This window comes from Corapipo altera, unplaced genomic scaffold, assembly GCF_003945725.1.
Source record: "Corapipo altera isolate COAL_440 unplaced genomic scaffold, ASM394572v1 67, whole genome shotgun sequence".
In the NCBI taxonomy this organism is placed as follows: domain Eukaryota; kingdom Metazoa; phylum Chordata; class Aves; order Passeriformes; family Pipridae; genus Corapipo; species Corapipo altera.
The window spans coordinates 5,845,160-5,865,400 of record NW_020884906.1 but is presented as its reverse complement, the minus strand read 5'-3'; the positions used below and the strand labels follow the sequence as shown (position 1 = coordinate 5,865,400).

General features: G+C 41.3%; 1 long non-coding RNA gene across 1 annotated transcript; it reads right to left on the bottom strand.

Moving 5' to 3' along the window:
• Positions 1-6,419: 6,419 nt before the first annotated feature.
• LOC113951297 lies at positions 6,420-20,029 on the bottom strand. The gene is made up of 4 exons (XR_003529103.1): positions 14,705-20,029; positions 14,078-14,227; positions 11,543-11,780; positions 6,420-6,516 (listed from the first exon to the last, which is right to left on the bottom strand). It is a non-coding gene; the product is annotated as an uncharacterized LOC113951297 (long non-coding RNA).
• Positions 20,030-20,241: the final 212 nt, after the last annotated feature.

The following is a 20,241-nucleotide window of genomic DNA, read 5'->3' as shown; positions in this document are numbered from 1 at the left end:
TTCATGCTCAAAATGGAAATCTTTTCTCACATGTAACTCAGCCAAAAATTCCTGTGATGGCAGAATTAAATTTGGGGTTGTTCTCAAATGGTAAGGAAGCTACAATATGGAACAATTACCTTTTTTTTATTCCTAACTGCTAAGATTGTTACTTTCTCTGAACATTTATAATCAACTTAAAGACTCATCAGAAACTGTCAAGGAAGTCCATTGTCTCTGCCCAGAATTTCTTCTGAATTTTTTAGAGGAATTTGCATATGTGCTGATCTGGAAGAAATAATTAATCCCTTTTTTATGTAAAATGCAATGAGTACAGCAGATGGGTTCCCTTACAAACACTTCCATGGAAGCAGCACCTCAGCCTCGGCTGACACTCTTTTTCCCAGACAGACAGGTGGACTTTACCTGAGGGCCAGACCAAGCACCACATCCAAAAATCAAATTCCAGACTGGTCAGACTGGAGAGAGAACAGTTTTGGTGATTTCGGTGTCTGTCTTTTGCGGATATTTTTTATTTTCTTGCAGTAAAAATATCCCAAGAGAAAAAGATCTCACTGCATGTAATTTTTTTTTTTGTTGAGCCATTTGGTTTGTTTATAAATCCCACGGAGAGGTGCAGCTTTACAAAATGCCTCCTGCATGCAGGAAGAACTTCCCTCAGAACAAACTCTACCTGAGCACCAGGGAAACAAATAAACCTGGAGTGATGACATTTCAAGGGCAAGGAAAAATCCTGTTCAGAGGAGAATTATCTGATTTGGTTTGTGTTTATTTTTACTTATCTCCAGCAATCTGCTCTCCAACAGAAGATGCTTATTTGCAGAAGAGAAGACATTCTCCTTCTTGGAATTATGCCCAACAGGAGCCACTAAGGACAAGAGGTACATCCTGAGAATGTATTAATTAGCTCATGTAATAGGTGACTAGTGCTGGAAAAGTTGACACAATACTTTGTGTCATATCTGTTAACTAGTCAAGGATAAATTATTCATTTCTTCCCATCATACTTCTTATCCACTAGGCTAGAACTGCCTTCCACTCAGGAGCCCATACTCCAAAGTAAAATATGCTACATGTGAAATTTTAGAATTAATTATTCCCAAATTACTTGTGCAGAGAAGCTCCAGGGTACAGCTCAGCTAATTTATTTTACACATGCCTGCTGCCAAGTTAGAGGGTTTTACAATTTCACAAGAAATCTTTTCCTCTGAGGAACTGTTTGGAGAAACTTTTTCAATCCCAGTATCCTGCAATGAAGGAATAACTCCAGGTTGCAAGCTGAAGTAAACCTGATTGTAGCAGACTGGTGCCTAGGTTAGGAAGCAGAAAAGACCTGTTAGTTTTTTGCTGCAGCTGAATCACTGAGAAAAATGCAAAAGGGAAAATTTAAGGCTCAACCCTTATTTTTAGGTTATTTCTAATGCAGTGACTTTGTCTTGCAAACTCTTTCACATAAGGCTTTAACTAATGCTGAGTTACTGGTGTGCCACTGATGGTATCCAGTAGTTACTGAATATAAACCTGAATGTTTGTGTCCTCCAAGTCTTTGCCTCAGTAATATCTTTAAATATGTAATAGTCTCTGCCTGTTGGCTTGTTTTCTCATAGGGAGGGTGACAGAACATTTTGTGTTCTCTTATCTTCAATAGCAATGAAACAGGAGGAGCTCCACAATGCGAAACCAAATCTACTGCTATTAATACAACATCCCAGCCACAGAGAGATTTGTTTATTTACCAAAGCTAGAGATGCCTCTCTCTGACCTTTCCAGAGCTTGTATGCTTTAGCTGGGAATAGATTCCTCAGAACTGGGAGCTCTCTTAAAAATATACAGTAAAAACCATACACACACACCCCCCCGAAACAGAGCCCAGGCTGCAGCCCAACTTGCACGAAATGACACACAGCTTTGGATAGTTAGAGTGAGTCTAACTAGGGCACAGTCCATATTCAGTTTTGATTCCTTTGCTAGAGCACAGAGATCACTCAGCTTTGCAAAGCCCACTCGCCTTCCTTGCTGCCACTCAGCGACACGTTCAGCTGATATAACCATACATGGGCCCATTTTCTGTCTCAGGCCTAACAGCTCTCTGCAGTCCAAGAAACCTGCCAGGATGGATCTTCTTCTTTGCAGAATTAAAAAGTGCTTCAAACTGTAAGGTATTTGTTTAAAAAAAGATAAATAAATCTGAGCCAGAGATTGCCTTCTCGTGGAATTCACCCTGCTTTACCTGTGCTTTAAACCAGTGAAAATCATCCCATACATACACAAATCAAACATTTTTGAACTAGATTTTTCACAGTTGGTTGTATTTACTGACCTGTCTGTACAACTTAAAATAGTATCTACAAGAGTTAAATCTTGCATTAGCATTAGGGATTCAACCTGATTTAACCTCACAGACTCAGGATCTATTTGGTTAAGCTGGTGCATCTCTGATACAACAAGAACCCAGAGTCCTCCACAGCTCCCTTTGGTGATCCTTGCTGGACAGGCTCACATTTAATTTCCCCAGCCCTCTGCTCTCCAGAAGCAGCTGCCCTGCACCACAGTTGGCAGAAAGGAGTGTGGGTTGGCTCCTCAGCCATCTACTTCTCCAGCTCAAAATATTAATTCAACTTACCACCAATTTTGGTTCCTGCTCCGTGACTGATATTTTAGTCTAAGCAGACTAACAAGTGAATTACAGAAGCAGATCTGGGAGTAGGAAACCAAGGAATGAACTGGTCCTACATGTCCTGATTATTCAAAAGTAATAATCCCTAAACAACACAAAGGAAAGCAATAGTTATGCCATCTCCTCCTCCAACTGAGTTATGACAGAAGGCAGCACAGTCCTAGCAAGATCCAGACTTATTGGGCAGCTGTCAGATAAGCTCTGAGCTTGCTTAACTAACCCTCCAAAGACCAAGGCGGGTGTTCTGCAGGCTCAGTCTGGGTTTAAGGCACTGCAGTGGGTTCCCTGCTCTGCTCCCCCTGCCCTCTGCTATCCCTCAGTCATGCTGGCCCAGTGCTCCTGAAGCAGAATTCCAAAAGCCACTCACCTGAAAAGTAATTCAGGGATAAATGTCAGCCAGCCCCATTCAGTGCTCAGTGCTCAGTTCCCAGTGTGACTGTCCCGTCTGCCAGATACACTGGGAACTTGCTTGTAGGGCTGAACTCTGAATCTACCTGGTTTAAATCAACTTTTTCTACCCTGGATGACTTTCCAGTGCCTGTAACCACACACTGAGGGAGGATAAAGGGATGGAAAGCAGGAGCAAAGTGTAAGGTGGGAGCACAACTTCTTTTGGCAGAAGTACCAGATATGGGGCAGCTTGTTTGTTGAACTAAGTATTATGTCACAGTCTTGTTTTAATTATAATTTTACTATCATTGTTCTCTAGGCTTTACATAAGGGCTGTGGTTTGACCACACAAATCATCTGTAGAATTAGAAAAGGCAAGAGTCTAAAATAACTATCTTTTCTCTACAACCATTGGGCAAAATTATCTATAATAATAATATTCTCAACCACACAGCAGCTTGGAAGGCCAAAAAACTGTCTTTAATTACTCTAGAAATTATTTCACACTCTTGAAGGAACTGGTTTAGCAGTGATGCATCCCCTCATGCTCTGACCAACTTCACACTTCATTTTTTATCCAAATCTAAGTAACAGGCTTTGGGGACCTTGTCTGTATTCCTTCCTACTCAAGTCTGTTCCCATCTGCCTGATCCCCTCAGTGACTTTAGAATACTTCTTTTGTGTCACCAGAGCTACTGCTGCCTCCCAGTCAAACTTCCCACATCAATCTCTCAACCTGCTTTTGCACGTTCAGTTTCTGTTTCTGCAAGTGCATGAATAAGGGTTTGGTTGTGTGCACAAAATTTACTATGACCATTTTTACAATTTAGGTTCAGGCAGAGAACCCTGCACACATGGCAAAGCTCTGGCTCTGTGGGAAATCGTCAAAAAGCATCTGATCCCAGGAATTAGGGGAAAGTTTTGTGAGGAACCTGTGGAAAGGGGTCCCTCACCCTGCCTGATTCACAGCTGGGGTTTCTCCCTGGCAGTTGAGACCGGTGATGTGAGAGGTTAGACAGGAGTGGGAGCAGATTCCTGTGGGGCTTCACCAGCCAAATTCCTATCTAGGAAAAGGTTGCTACAGCAACTCTGAGCCTCCTGAGATACAGAAATTACTGTAATGGCTGCTGAAATGCCTCCCCACTGCTCTGAGACAGGATAAGGAAAATCCTCCCCTTTGATACAGAACAGTTGCCCACTGCCACACTTCACATCAGCTCTAAACAAGCACCAGGTTTCCTGAACTTTCCCAGGAGCTAATGGATACCTTACCCTTTCCCAAATGCAGTTCCACATTTACATGTAATGCAAACATAGAAATAATAAACCTAAGCATCACAAAACAAGGACTTCAGTTCCAACACCTTTTTTTCCCATGGAGACCGTAAGAGAAAAAACAAATCATACGGCAGAAGTTAATATTCTGCTGAGTGGGCTGGACAGAATATAGAAACCTGTCCAAAGCCAAAATATGTCTTTTCCAGACTAGAGTTTGTGGTTTTCAAAACCCACATAGATGGAAAAAAACATAAACAAAGCAAACCAGGACAAAACCCCTCAGAGCTCCTCAATGACTGTCAGCAGGTTTTTGGCTGCCCCCAGCCTGTGCCTGTTTTCCTCTGGCATCTGGCCAGTTCACAGGTCGTTCAGTCCACTGGACTGTGTAATAAATACCAGACAGAGATGATGCTTTAGACAGAACAGGAACACTTGTGACTGAAACAGGTCCTGAATCTAGAATGGGGTGGCCTGAGGACAATCAGAGCATAAAACCAGCCAATGGGGTACACTGTAAGTGGAAAAACTTTCTCCAAATCGCTCCCGTTTCCCTTCTTTTCACTCCTCAACAGCCCCGCTTGGTCTAGAAGCCAAAGCTGAAACAGTAGGATCAATGTCGTGGAGTAGTACCTGTGTTTACCTGAAATAACTGGATGTTGTTTAAAATTATTTCTTTAAAAACAGGAATCATATCTTTTGAACAGATGCTCAGTTTAAAACTCTTGTGGCATTTTGGCCACAACAAAAAGGACCAAATTCCCTTGGGAATAAATTTAGTCAAATCAATGAAGTTACCTCCTGGCTGAATTTGGTCCAACATGCCTAAAACATCCTTTGGGATTGTTCAATTCCTGCAGTTCCTGAAGGCTATAATGTTTGGTGTCAGCATATGGCATTTTAGACTTTCTGACACAAGCTTGGTGTCATCAGTAGAGTGTTTCATTGCTTTCTTACCTTTTGCCAGGTCTGTGAGCTTTTGGATTAGCCCTGAAAAGCTTGAGAACAAACTCTGCTTTCAGCATGACAAAATATCTTGCTCAGGTCAGAGAAGATTTTTATTTTTACTTCTCTCAGTTTAGTGTCTGCTGTGAAGATGATTTTCAGAGATCAAGAAAAGCATATAATGTTTAAAACAAAACATTTGTTAACCAAGGATTTCCTGGATATTTCTGCTTTCTTATTTATACTACGTCCTGGACCTTGTGAAATCACTGTTTAACTTTCAGTATTATTTATGGAAGCAAGCCTGTTGCTGTTTCCAGATCTTACAGAGAACCTTCAGTTTGCAGTTTCAGTACCAGGTGCATAGTCCTGGCTTAAATTAATCAACTAAAAAGCAACATACAGTAAGTACTTAACCCTCTCACGCCCTGGCTGAAACTTCACAGGTAGGATCTTTTCCTACCTCGAAGCTCTCTCATTAGGCAGGTTCCTGGGTCCTAAAAGCTCCTCTTCTATGACAGTTTAGAACTTGGGAGTGCAGCAGAGGTGAATACTAATTTGGGGGCATTTCCATTGGGCACAGAGAGAGCTGTGAAACATTACCCCTTCAGTTATAGATATAAAATGCCTAAGCATGGAAACAGATTCTAGGAAATGAACAATTTTTATGAGGTTTTGCATGCTGCCACTATTGATCAAAAGTCTTCAATCCACAATAGAGAGAGGCAGACAAGGAGTAATGATTCAGTGCAGTGAGTGTGTGCTAAATCATTATTAACCTCTGTGCTGTCACTGTGACTACTCTGACTTACAACCATGGGGGAAAAATCAGCTGCAAGTGGAACCCTCCTCAGCACATGGGCCCTGGATTTGCAGGCTGTAGCATTATGTGTCATCATTCACAGCTGCATAAACCAAGTGCAAAGTAGTTTTTGAATGTTAGCAGATCAGAAATGAACGTTTTACATTCATTTGCATGAGCAGAAATGACCTGCATGTGGGAAGCTCACGTGGCTGCTGGTGATGGTTGCACAATAAGTACTATAATGAAGGGGAAAGGATGAGAGAGAGTAATAATAAGTAACTAATTTAAAACTCTGCTCAGGTTCTCCCTTACCTTAGAGTCTTGTTGACACCTGTAGTTTTATGTCACATCACAGAAGACACATGGGATCATTGCTCAGGCTTCACCATCACACCAGCACCAGGTAAATCCACTCAGGAAGCTCCTGGGATGACACATAAAGGTGTAAACTGATGATGGTAGGATGGAATATCATCATTTACCAATGGTTTTTTAAGACCTGGGAAAATTCATCCCAAAGTCTTTATCTAAAAGAGAAAGTATTAAGGCTGCAAAGTCAGGCACACACTGAAATTAGAAAATTTCAGCATTAGAAAAAGCAGCCAGGAATCCTGTAATTAAAGATTCCTTTAGGGCATATACATGGAAAGGCAACCTTTATTCTGGCATTTTCTAACTTCAGTGTACTTGTAAATTATGTACATTTTGGCAAAGATTTTGTATCTGTAAAATGTATATATTATATATAGAACTGAATTAATCTCTGATATATTTCTGCCTCATAAATACAGTTTCCTGTTTCCATGCTGGAATCTACAGCATTATCATATTCACATGCCAGTTGCTGGATTTATTTTTGATAATCCAAAGGCTGAGCCTGGACGTTGCTCAGCCTCTCCAAATTTCAGTCTTATCTGGCATTTTTTCTAAGTCACCCAGATAAATTATCTCAATGTCCCAAGGGAAAGTGATTCTCTTGTCCAGGGGCTCTGGAGAGCTCCAATTTTTTTTTCTTCATCTGACACACAATTATGAGCTCAAGTGCTAAGACTGATGAACAGATTTTTTTTTCTTTTCCACTGATATAATTTTTTAAATGTGTAATGTTGTACCAAGAATTTCAAAATAAAAGAAATAGTTTTTCAAACACTGAGTTAGCAAGAGTGTGGCAAATTTATTTCAGTGTGCAACAAGCCACATAAAGAAAGATCAACACAGTGAGTCCAAAAATAATCTTCCTGTAGAATTAGAAAAGTGGAAGAAAGGCTGGAGAAGGAGACCCACTAATCATCTTCTTGCAAATCATATAAGAACATGACATATTCATTTGCACTTGAACAGATTATTTTGTTCTCCAGAAGAAAGAAAAAAAAGTTTCCTATAAATTTTTTCCCATAAATTAAATAAATGAGCTAACAAATTAGAAAAGGAAAAAAAAGCATATTTAACTTTTATTGCATTCAAATTTTGAATTATAGACGTGGCTCATTGTCATTCATGTCCTCTTTCCATGATAGAATGTTCTGCAAAAGCAGTGAAACTGCTTTTTGTGGCTCCCTTTAAGTAGAAGTTACACAAACACTGGTCCCATTTAATTCAGTGAAAACTGAGGCCCCTGTTCGACCTGAGAGCAGAGCACAGAACCTTCAGTATTCCACCTGCACACCCATTCCACAGCCTCCTTCCCTCTTTCCTGCCCAGGTACACTTCCAGGGAAAAACAAAAAGGCAGGCAGAGCATGAAGCATCCTCTGACATATTCAGAGAACTGATGTGTCCACTGAAAACATATTTGCAACATGCCAAGAACATGGACCATGTTTGGGTCAGGAGATCCTGCCTGCTCCCAGTGAGAGGTTAATGGAAGATGACTGTGTACGTTTGCTGCTGTTACTCAAATATCACTTCCTTATGACAATATGCATTACTTAATCTGCAAAGGTCAATGAATTGCTCTTTAGTTCCTTCCAAATGCCTCAGCGGTGAACTTTGTCATTTTTAACACACATTTCTCAGTAAAGAACTGGTGGTACAGGTTTGGGGCTTAGAATGTCTCTGCACCTGCAAACACCTTTCACTGCACTGTATTTCCAGCACTTCCCACACAGCTTCAGAACTGCCAGGCCTAAGCAGAGACTCCCCTGCAGAGTTCACTCTCAATTTGCACAAGCTAAGCAATAACGAGTTCAATTATTACTTTTTTTTAAAATATTCTTGCAATATAAATGATTAGCCAGAGTACTGAATGTGCAACAGAAACAGAGATACAGGAAAACCGAGATATGTTATCAACTGCAGTGTGACCATGGTGAAGAGCAGTTCAGATGAGCAACTTACTCTGCATTAGATCACTTAAAAAAAGAGGTGGACACAGTGCAGGTCGACAGCTTGTCCAAAGTGCATAAATGCACAGAGAATGGTATGAATGAGCACAGCCCTAATCCTGGGAGATGGACCCCACAGCTGCTGACTCCCCTTTTCACCCACGGGGGGCTCCCCTGGAACCAGGCGTGTTTGTGTGGATCCCCAGAGCCTCCAGGTTTGGGGATAAATCCTGACCCAGTAGGATAGTTTGAATAGCACCAGAAATCTCCCTGCAGCACCAGGACTGCAGGGTTTAACTTAGCAGGTAGTGGAATGCACAAGCACAGCACAGAGACAAGACTGGGGAATTAGGCTGCTGGCAAGTAGCAGCTGAAAGCTGATTGAACACAACAGATTGGGCTTTCAGACTGGACAGATAGGCAGCAGCTATTTAAATGGAGCATTAACAGTTTTGCTCTTAATTATTTCCAAAACTCCCAGCTAATGCAAACTCAGTATGACATGTATTTTGGCCTCAATTAATTATTTGCTGTTTCTGTGGGAATGCAGTTAAAATAAAGCTGAGTGGTTTGTTGAGAATTTCTGCCTCTTTAAGGTCATTCTCTGAAGTGCTTGGCTTCTTTCTGCAAACAGCTGTCGTGGAAGTAACTGAATCTATACCTCACAGAAACGTTCACTTTCTCCATTTCAAGTGGAATTTCTTTCTGAAATGACAGTGCCCTGCAAGCCAACAAATGGTCCCTGCTCTGCCCAGTGGCAGGTGGAAGGCCATGGAACTCCAGAGCTAAATGTGGAAACTTTATGCCTTCAGAAAAGGGAGATTCCTATCTTGCCTATCTTGCATCTTATTTTTTTGGTCTGGGAGGATCTGACATTGTGGCATTTCTATGTCTGGGACAGCTTTTTCTAGAATTTTCTAGAAGTATATTACTAGGAAGTTTTGTCACAGATACTTACGTAGTTTGTCCTGTGAAAGCCACAACAGCTGGTTTACACCTCAAAGAATAAACAATTACTAATAAAAATGTCAGACCTCTCCCAAACATCTCTGAAATAAGAGAATGACCTTCCAAAACATGTTTCAACAGGCTGCTTTAATGCAGCTACTTCCAAAAGAGCTTTGTTCCTGTATCTGTATTTTCTATACATCCTCCTTGATATTCACTCTGTGTAAAATACCTGGGATCTCTCATCAATACTAATCCAATATGGATCCAGACACACAATAGCAATTGTGACAGATGGGACAGAATGTACTGTGTGACATTTATTCAGCTTGTGAGAGGACAGACATATAAAGATTATGGCAGCATAATATAAAAGAGGTTCATGTAGACAACACATGATCCAGAGGGAAGAACTGCTTGCTGGCACAAAGCCAACCCATCCAAAAATCTGACACATATTTCTACTGTCATGGTGAATTTATAGCCTGAGATTTTGATATTCTCTTCCATAAAAAACCCATTCAATGTCTCCTTTTTATTTCATCACACTTAGGAGAGGGAGAATGTCCTCTCCCCAAATTGAAGTGAGAATGAATTTAACTGAACCTCTTTTCTAATCAGAATAATTGAATTGATTCTTCTTTGAGCCAAAACAGCAAAAAACCAAACTCCTGGTACTGCTTTGGTGTACCATGGCCTTCCAGCCTCTTGTTTGGATGATTCAGAAGGAATCAAAATGTACACAAAGAGTAACTAAACCCAATTTTGTATGTGTCAGCCAGGACCAAACAAAAGGATTTCACTGGAAAGTCTTGGTTCCCAGTAGTGACCACAGTTTTTCAAGGAAAAATTGTTAATGTATAAAGCAGTTGAGATGAGCTGCACACATCCCACGTCACATGGACAGACATCCCTTTCCCATCAGCCATGATGTCTGTACAGAAGGAAACACAGAAGTAACAGTTGTTGTTCATGGCTCCAGCACCCAAATTCAGCATGAAATGGCTATAAAATGCTGATTCCAGTATTCTGAGGCCTTAACAGATGTCACGAGGTAGAACCAACTTGTCTCAATGTACGAGGATATTGGATGCTCCAAATTTTCTTATGGGTGATGAGCATCCCCAGGTTTTGAAGGAATACCTGCCAGGTTCCCACAGCTCAGCGATTGGACATTTTTTAAAAAGTGGTGCTTGCCTTTAAAGGTCAGTTTAATCAGGGAGATCTCTCTGCTTTGCAGAGCAGCAGGGAATTCTGCACAGAAAATATGAATTAGCAAATCCACTTATCCCCTCCTACAGTTGTCATAAACAGGTGCTACATGGATCCAGGTCAGAAACAATCCACATCTTTACCATTCTCAAGGAGATTTTCATTTGTCTTTCTTCTTAAGTCTTTTCTGTGGCATCTGAAATGAGAAAGCTCTTGTATCTGCAAGGTAATCAAGTTCACATTTGGGAATGGTACATGAACTCAACACACTGCCCCGAGGCTCAGGCCTGAAGGAATTTCAACTGTGCAGAGATGGAATATGCAAAGACAGGAGGTGGTTTAACCCAGCAGGCACTAAACCCCACACAGCCCCTGCTCACACGCCACAGTGCACCAGCTCCTGGGAAGAAAATTAACTCTATCCCAGCCAAAAGCAGGACAGGGCGACATGGTGACATTGCTAACTGTGAGACTAGATGGGAATTGCTGGATTGCAGAGGCAGATGTGCATGGCAAATTGTATTTTTGGAACAACAGTGCTTCTCACTCCCTTTGCACAGGTACAAAGAGCTCCACAAGTGTTGCTCCAGCTCGGTGCCGCCGGGAGCTCCCCAGGTGAAGGCAGCACCAACCAGTGCAGCCGAGCCAAGGTGGAGCAGCAACACTGCTGCTTGTGTTCCTTCAGTGCTGCAGAATTTCTGGCTGCCACACCTCAGGTATTCCTGGAGTACCTGCTGCTCCTCCTCCCCCTCCTGAGTGGCTGATTGGAGCTCCAATGTGGCCCTAATTTTTCAGCAAGTCTCAACAGGTAGAGTAAACAGTCCCCAGCATTCCTGGCACAGCAGAGCAGACTGAGCAGGAATTGTCTTTTAGCAGTTGCTATCCACAAGAGACAGGGTATATTTTCCAGTTAGGATAAAATTTTGGATAAAAGTTATGAACTCCAGATAGACAGTTTGCACTGTACCTTCCATTTCAGGTATAGATGTGAAACAGATTCTTGAATTTGCAGTCAGAACAAGGCAGGACAACGTCTGAAAAAGCTTTTGCTTTCTGTTTGCAGACACTGGAAAAGAAAATCTGTTTTCTCCTCAGTGGAGTGAGTTTTAATCCAAGCTTCATTTCTCTAGTCCATGGAAGGCAACATTACACAAATGTGTCCAGAAAGCACAATTTGGTACTGTATGTTTTCCACATTTCCTGTGCTGTAAACAAGAAAATTAGATTATTTAATTTTTGATTTTATTTAATTATGCTCTCATACCTCATATTTATCTCTTTGTCTGTCTATCACTATATTGTCACTGAATTTTGTTACTAAATGCCATTATTTTATTAAAAAACAGGGTAGAAAGAAAATAGGGCCCACATAGGCCAGTGTTAGAGTTAAAACTGTATTTTTTTTAAATTCAAATCCATTGTTCATTAAAAAAAAAAGAGTCAGAATCTTCATCTACTATGCACTTGGATATTAAACAGTATTTTGCCCAGTTCAAAGATTCTGTATTATGTCTCCAGCTGGCTTTTTCTTAGAGCTATACAGCTGGAGCACAAAAGTGTTCTGAAATGTCCCAACTGAATTTCAAATGAATATCAGAAATAGGCAAGGATATACATGATACATGCAGAATATGTGTCTGGGGAAATCACAGAAGATCTAGTTTCCACTAGTTGGTTATACATAAATTATTTAGGCAGTAAGCCTGTTGATTAGCTGGAGGCAAAGATATCTATTTTAGATGTACTTATGGTCAGGATTAACTCATGAAACTTGGATGGCATTGTCCATGAAACAGCTAAAATCATTTCAGCAACCTCTTTCAAAAATTAGATAGTCTCTTTTTGTAGCACTTTTTAATTTTTATAAATGATTTTTTTTACTTTTTCCTTAACAAATAGGACAGGATTTTTGAAAATCATGTGATAAATGTCTTACAAAACTACACCAGAAACTATTTAGGGTGACTGGAGAAGAAAGAGGACTGGGAGCCAGGAGACCATTTCTATTTCTAGTTCTGCCATAGACTGTGTGACTGTGACTTTGAACCTCAGCTCCCGTTCCTGTGAAATGGGGATGATAATCCTGTTCTCTCAGGGATGTTCTAGAACACAATTTTCATTTTCATGGAGGTTTATGAAATGCTCGAAACCCTGGATTGGAAGCTGCAAATGCAAATAATAAATCAAGTAACAGCAACCACAGTATCAGCACTACTATTATTATTACTGCTAATAATAATAATAATGTTTGTTAATGTTATTAATATTAAATTATAAGCTTGATAGCATTGTTCTCAACCTGCACACAGCAGGAAAATCCTTGTAGCTCACTTCTAGGAACAGGAATGCTGCTGGTACAGTTTCGACATGGGAGTGGAAAAGAATTCTTTAAGTTCTCCATCTGAGCAATTGTAGGTGGTAAAATGAATATCTTTTCAATACTGCTTTGTGACATGGGAGCAGAAGTGTCTTTAAGAGCTTAAAAGTATTTTTAAAATATGACTCAGGGGAGGTTTTCTTTTTCTAACAGAAGTGGGGAAAAAAAACCCACCTAGGAGTTAAACAATCTTTTAGAAATCCAAAACCTTGAAATAGAACGAGAATTGTAGGTCAGGATAATTTGAGTTCACATGCAACACCATTGACATATAATAAATCTATAAGAAGCAGAGATAACCAGATCTCTCATATTGGAAGCCTTGGGCTCTGAGAGATAAACCATAAGAATTTTTGTTCTGTGAGTGACCAAAAACTACCAGAGGTAATTTGGGAGGTTAAAGCCTCTTTGAAAATCTCTCATGTCTGTGAAACACTTATATAGGTTGTATTGAGTGGCAGAAATGAGGTGAGGAAGTGGAAACATAGCAGATCAATAAAACATTTAATCCACTAAAGGAAAACGTGTTCAGGCTTGGTTAGAGTCACATTAATAGAGAATGAAGACAACCCAGCAGCTTGTCTTTTCCTCCTGAGCAGCCCATGTTAGGAAGCATTTGTGAAGGCCTTAGGAAAGGTAGGGGAAGGTGACAGACACACTGTAATTGTACCCATTAATCTTACCACAAAAATATTGCCTTTTAAAAAACAAAACCTGGTGGATTGCAGGTCTCGCAGATTTCTGAGGGTTCAGACTGGAAGAATTTTAACTGGTGAACCAAACAGAGCATTTGGTTTCAATCCCTCATTTTGTCTTATTTCATGAGAGAGAAAAAAAAAATCACCTTAAAAGAATTTTATATTAAATAACCAGTAAAAGAGCTTGTTTGATGGTACACAAGAACTTTATCAGTGTCTGAAAACTGAAGTGTGTTACTTCACTGTGTTACTAATAACTACCTATGACTTTTTAGGAAATCCTCCACAAGGAACACAGAAACTTCAGCTTGTGTCATATCACAAAGTGTCACACATCTAAGAGAAGTGGTAGTCATGTGCCATCAGTCCCAAACAATGGCTGAAAATGGAGTCATCTCCATGACTAAGGGAAGCTTTTCAATCTTACATTATTGCAGCTCCAATGGAGTGCACCTGCAAGGCTTCCCTTCAGTCTTGAAAAGTCAGACAATGTGACTTTTTACTGTGATTCAGCAAATCTGTGGAATGACAGATGCCCGTGGCATGGTGGAGCTGTTCATGTTCCCGTGCTACAACACTGAAAAAAAGGAAATATTGTTGTGTAAACACCTTGATTACAGCCTCTGATGCGGTCAAGAGATTAAAAAAAGAAAGAAAAAGTTTCAAAACCAAGTCATTCAGACGGTTCACTTTAACTGAGGAGTATCACTGTACAAAGCCTGAGTAAATAAAAGGTGAAAAGATAAAAAACTGGCATTACTGAGCTACCTCCTGGTTGTCACTGCTGGTCTCAGACAAATATAAATATCAAATACAAATATATAAGAAGTGTAGCTGTTTGTACTTTTCTTGGACATCCTTTCCTTCATCCATCCTATCCCAGATGGGATCATGCAAAGCAATGTGCATGAGCACAATCCATTGTTTTGCTTTCAGTGTGTAAAACTGGTTTTGTTCCCAGGAATATCTATGAAGCAGGAAAGGAATTTGAATTTATAGTGTCCTTAGAGAGGGATACAATGGTACTATAAATCCAGAGCAATTATTGCCCTACCTTGTAGCTGGGAGGTTCCAGGACTTTTTATCAGCCCACCAAGGACCAGGGGAGCTCACCTGGCCCCCAGTAATATAAACAGTGTAAAATTCATCCTGCAGAGAGTGAAAGGTAAACTCTAAATGCCACATTAGTATCTCTAACACACTCAAGAAACACAAAAAGAAACCAGTTTTAACACTGTAAGAAACAAGGCTGTGTTGTGTGTTCACGTGTCCAGTTTCAAACTGGTTCTGCTCTCCTGACTGAGGGCTTCCAAACTGAAGCCACTTCTTTGCTCAGGAAGTGGTGGCCCATGTCCTGTAGGAAAATAATTCAACTTTTATTGCACTGTTAAGTTCTACAGATCATACAGTATGATCATACAGTATGATCACAGCTATGATGCTACAATTACCCATCAACTCATTGCAGATATAGAATACAGAGCAAATCTGTAACACCTTACAAACAACAACCTGCCATTTTATAAATACTGTGCTTGGCCACACAGCCCCCCACAAGCTCTGCAGGATCCTCAGCCCCTTCTACAGAGAACAAAACTGAGATCCAGAAGCCCACAAGGAATATTTACATTGGAAAAAAATGGCAGCGAGCTGCCAAATTAATCAGAATTAGACCTTAATTAGATGGAAAATTCAGGTCAGGATGAGATAAGAATTCAAATCTCATGGGCACCAACCAGTGCTTTATTTCTAAAGTTGTTGTGCATTTTTAAGATAACAGCCAAGATGATTCCTTTTCCAGAGAAACAACTTGGCCATCAAATATGGATAACTTATTTTTCTTAGATATGTACCGTGGATCTTGGTTCTGACATAATGTTTCTCTCTCCCATACTTTTAGATCTCCTACTGAAATCAGAATGGAATAGACAGAAAGATTTTTCCAAGCAGGGAAATGGACATTATTGTGGCAAATACTCTAATGGAGTCTTCAGTGACAAACCAAATGACTATAAATAAGATAAAGAAATAAAATAAGAGATGTACCAACCCAAACTGGGATCTCTTATAGTTACTCTCACTGAGATCAGAATTCCAAGGCAGCAAGGAGCTGCTTTGTGCAGGAACAGTGATCCAGTTCTAGAAATCTCCCAGCAGCAACACTATCCTTTGTGTTCACATTCTCTTGGTCTCTGTGGAAGTCAAATTCTACTTGCTGCTGATACAGGAACACACATTGCCAAGGAATCAAAATTATTCAGAATAAACTCAGATCACCTTAATTATCAACACTCAAACTCATATTTTATCACTGATTTCTCTGCTGGGTTTGTGTGATTGTTTCATGTCAGGATTTTTTTGCATTTTGCTGTTTAAGCTATAAGCTTCTTAAAGGGGGAGAGAGGAAAAAAACCCCTCGACATAATACCGTGAAATCAAAGAGCAAGCTGACTGGAAAAAACAGTTACTATATTTAAACTGCATTATCCTATGACAGAACTGCAGATTTAAAACCTTTCCACTTTGATACAGCATTTTTGCAGCATTTTAATGTGCCTTAGTAGATTTCAACTGGCTGAAACATTTTAATAACTGTAATTTCAGAGGAATAAAATAGTACAGTGGGAGGAAGAAACAATGCCCCCATTTGTCACTCATGAAGACTTGGATTTGAAATCAGCTAGGGAGATGAGCAATGAGTTTGGTGGTCTCAGCCTAAGCCCCATCAGGCAATTAGCCAGGCTGCAAAAATCATGACATAATTTGGCACAATTAAGCACAAGATGATCACTTTGTCTATGTCCACTGAAAGAGATCCAGGCCTGAAATAATAAGGCTATTGCAGGTCAGCATTCAAGTGTATTGGCTCAACAACTGGCATTTTGTGTGGTGCCCTTCTGTGCTGTGTTTAGCTCCACTCAAAACTATTAATCTGGTTTGAAAATTGAGCTACAAAACGTATGTTTTTGTGTACAGCAAGAGACAATTCACATTATGACCAGTAACTCTGCTGTGAATCTGCTTTGCAGCAATAGGGATGACTTAATGTTATTGCAATTTGAAGGAAAGCATCCTGCAGTCTTCTCTCAGGCCAAATTCCCATTTACTTCAATTAGTAAGCATTACAGGAACTGTTTTAATGCTGCTGCCTGATGTGTTGGCTGCTTCTTCTTAATATATTACAGTGAAAAAAGATAGTAGGCCAAATGTATGAATATATCCTTCCATTATGTGAATGGAATTTCATCAAGGCCAAAGCTGCCCCATTTTGTTGTGTTGCTTTCTGAGGTACCGCTCTGAGGGGTTCCAGTCTAAAAACAAACTGCAACTTCACGGCAGCAAAATAAATCGATTTTCCTTCCTTAAAAAGGGAGAATGCAAAGCTCCCTGCACCTGCTGGGAGTAGGAATCACCTGGAGCTTTCACGGGCTCGGTGCTTAAGGCAGAGCTGAGGTGCTGTCACTCTGATTTGGGTCAAGATAACCACCTTCTTTAAGAGACAAGGCAAATGGCATCAGAGGCTTCATGAATCCTTGCAGAGAGATGGGAAACAACACTGATTTCAACTCACAATTCTAAATTTGTATGATATCAAGTGATGCCAAATTTAGCAGGTACTGCTTCTGCGGCAGTGTCTACATGGGTATTTGTAGCACATTCTGCACTGTTCTGTCTAGACCAAGCACTGTATCTGCAAATGTTCTTTAAAAGTGTAGCTGCCAGAAGATTTGGAAGGTGTCACCTGCAAAGAAATCCTCATTGGTCAGCAGGGTCAGTCTTGCACATCTGGGGAAAGACAGGGAAACAACTGTGGAGGAAACGCAGAGGTTATTCTGCTCTGGGGGAGAAAGAACTGTAGAACGGTCCTTAATTCAGTCATTCTTCTCTCAGAATTCCCTGAACCATAACACAACACATGACAGAAATAAACACAGGCAGAGAACTGTCCAGAATCTTTCCAGATTTTATGTTGGGTCTGTGCTCAAAATGGAAAAAAAGGGGAAGAATGAAGTCATCTAATATTAATGCATGAGAGAGAACCAATGAAAGTGGAGTTTACAAACTGTGGCTGAACTAGTGGATCCCAGAGAATACCAGGAGTTCTCCAGGATTCACTAGAATGCAAGCTCTCTTTGCCTTCCCAGCAGCATTTCCTCCTGCTAACAAGTTAGACTGAAAGAACACCATATCTGCTTTATCGTACACTCTGCCAAGCCCTAATTGCACATGCCATGGCTCTGGTATGCTTAAAATATTTTTCCATGAGCCTTTTTGGAAACAGGCACAGAAAGGAAACCAAGAATGACATAAGAAGTATATCACAGGGAGAAATAATATGAAATACAATCTGGGATTCTTTCTAATATAATTTCATTTTGCAAATTGCTGCTGGTGTTTGATTGTAATACCTAAAAACAGTAAGAAAATGAAAGGCAGGAGTTTCAAGTCCTTTGCAGGTGCTCTTGTATGTGAAGGGTAGTAAACATGCTTGTGTGTAAAAATACTGCTGTGGTAAATGTATTTTTACAAAATATTACATATAATGCAGGTTATATTAATTTGGTAGAAGGGAAGAAACTACTCACATAGATATACTGTGCTGTTAATCAGTGAAATACATTAATTCAAGTTGCAGGTGTTATCCTGTATATGATCATTTTGGAAACTATATACTTTTTAATGTTGCATATGTACATAGTTGTGTGTTAGAGGATACTAAAAACTTAGGTGTGTGTTAGGTAGGCCTGTGATAGGCATTTATCAGGAGTTTTGTTGGCACTGAGTGCATATTTTCAAAGATATATTGGTTTAATTTCAGATGCATGTGCACCTTGTGACTTTGGTTTTGGTTTGGGGATGATGGGATCATGTGCTCATACAATATCAAGAAAACCATTACAACTGGTTAAGAAGCATACAGTAAACTATATGAACTATATACAACTGCCACGTTGACATTCTTTACCTCTATAACAGGCTGTGTCTATGTCTAGGTGCAGTGTGAGGTTGTGGTATGAAAAGGAACATAACTGTACCGAGGCAACATTTGGCCACGCTGATTAATCCTGCTGATAAGCAAGATAAAATTAATATGGGCATGGCATGGAATAAGTAATTGCCTTACCTGAACTAGGTCATCAGATCTAACTCACGAATTTTCATTCAGAGCTGCCCTGTGAAGTGTAGGCTGTCAAGTCCTCCTTACCTGGACCTTGGCCAGCCACAGAGGAGTCTTTTAGAGCAGTTGTACTTTTGTTAGAAAGGATATAGGGCCACATATACCTTAGAACATCACAATTTTATATGGGGTGTCCCCTCTCCATCCTTCTTTTGCTAACACAGAGACAGGACTAAGATATTTCATTCCAGATCAGACACAGTTTCTTATATCGTGGTGCCGTGGGTGGTTTATAAGTGATGGAAATGCAGATTGTATGTAGGATCTGCATTTATGTAAGCCAGCACACATGTAGGGATCAGCTTTTCTATTTGCACACGCATACATATACAAGAATATCTCTTGGCACCAAGTTTTAAAGGGAAGGTGTTTACACTGTGTGCTGAATTACTTGCTGTGTTGTGTGCGTGTTGCAGGTGTATTAATGTCAGTTGGCGCTGATTTCTCTGTTTTGTGTTCATTGAAGTGTCTGTGAATTGCCGGGTGGGATGGCTGGATGAGGCAGTTTTCTGTGTTCTGTATCAGCGCCGAGATACGGCGCCGAGGAAAGCTGGGATCTCACCCCACACACGGCGCTGAAATCACACCCCGCAGCTCATTCCTCCTCACGTTATCGCCGCGCGAGCCGGGGCTGAGTGTGCTGTCACTGGGATGTGTGCGACGGGAACGGGGGGAGCTGTGCGAAGGACATTGCTCGGTGCCAGCGCAGGGCAGGACCTCTGGGGAAGGGGACACGCGGGGACACGGCCCTCACCTCTGCGCACTCGTGATGGGTGAGGCTCCTGTCACGACAGCACTTGGTGCAGCCCTACAGAATCACTGTAGGCGCTGGGGTTGGAAGGGACCTGTGGAGATCATCCAGTGCAACCCCTGCCAAGGCAGGGTCACCTGGAGCGGGTGGCACGGGAACGTGTCCAGGTGGGTTTGGGGTGTCTTCAGAGAGAACCCAAGCCCTGCTGGGCAGCCTGTACTCACACCCTCACACTGACTGCATGATGCTCCTGTCACGACTGAGTTAGGGGCTGACACCACACTAGCAGTCTTGACCGGATGATGCTCCTGTCGCGACAGACTGTGCCAGCCCCACACCCCCCCTTTGCCTGGATGGTGCTCCTGTCACGAACGGGTGCTCCTGTCACCCTTTGAATGAACGATGTCCCTGTTATGACTGAGGTGGGGGCAACCCCACGCTCACCCTTTGCCTGGGTGAAGCTCGTATGATGACAGGGCTGAGGGCAGCCCTCACAGGACGGCTGGCGCTCCTGTCACGACACGCGCCGGTGCATCCCCGCGCCAGCACCGCCTCGACGCCTATCGCGACAGCGCGGCAGCAGCTCCCCCTCAGGGGGCAGCCCCGCTCCCCTTCGGGCGCGAGTTGAGGCCGGCACAAGAGGGCGGTTCACGCGGGGGCA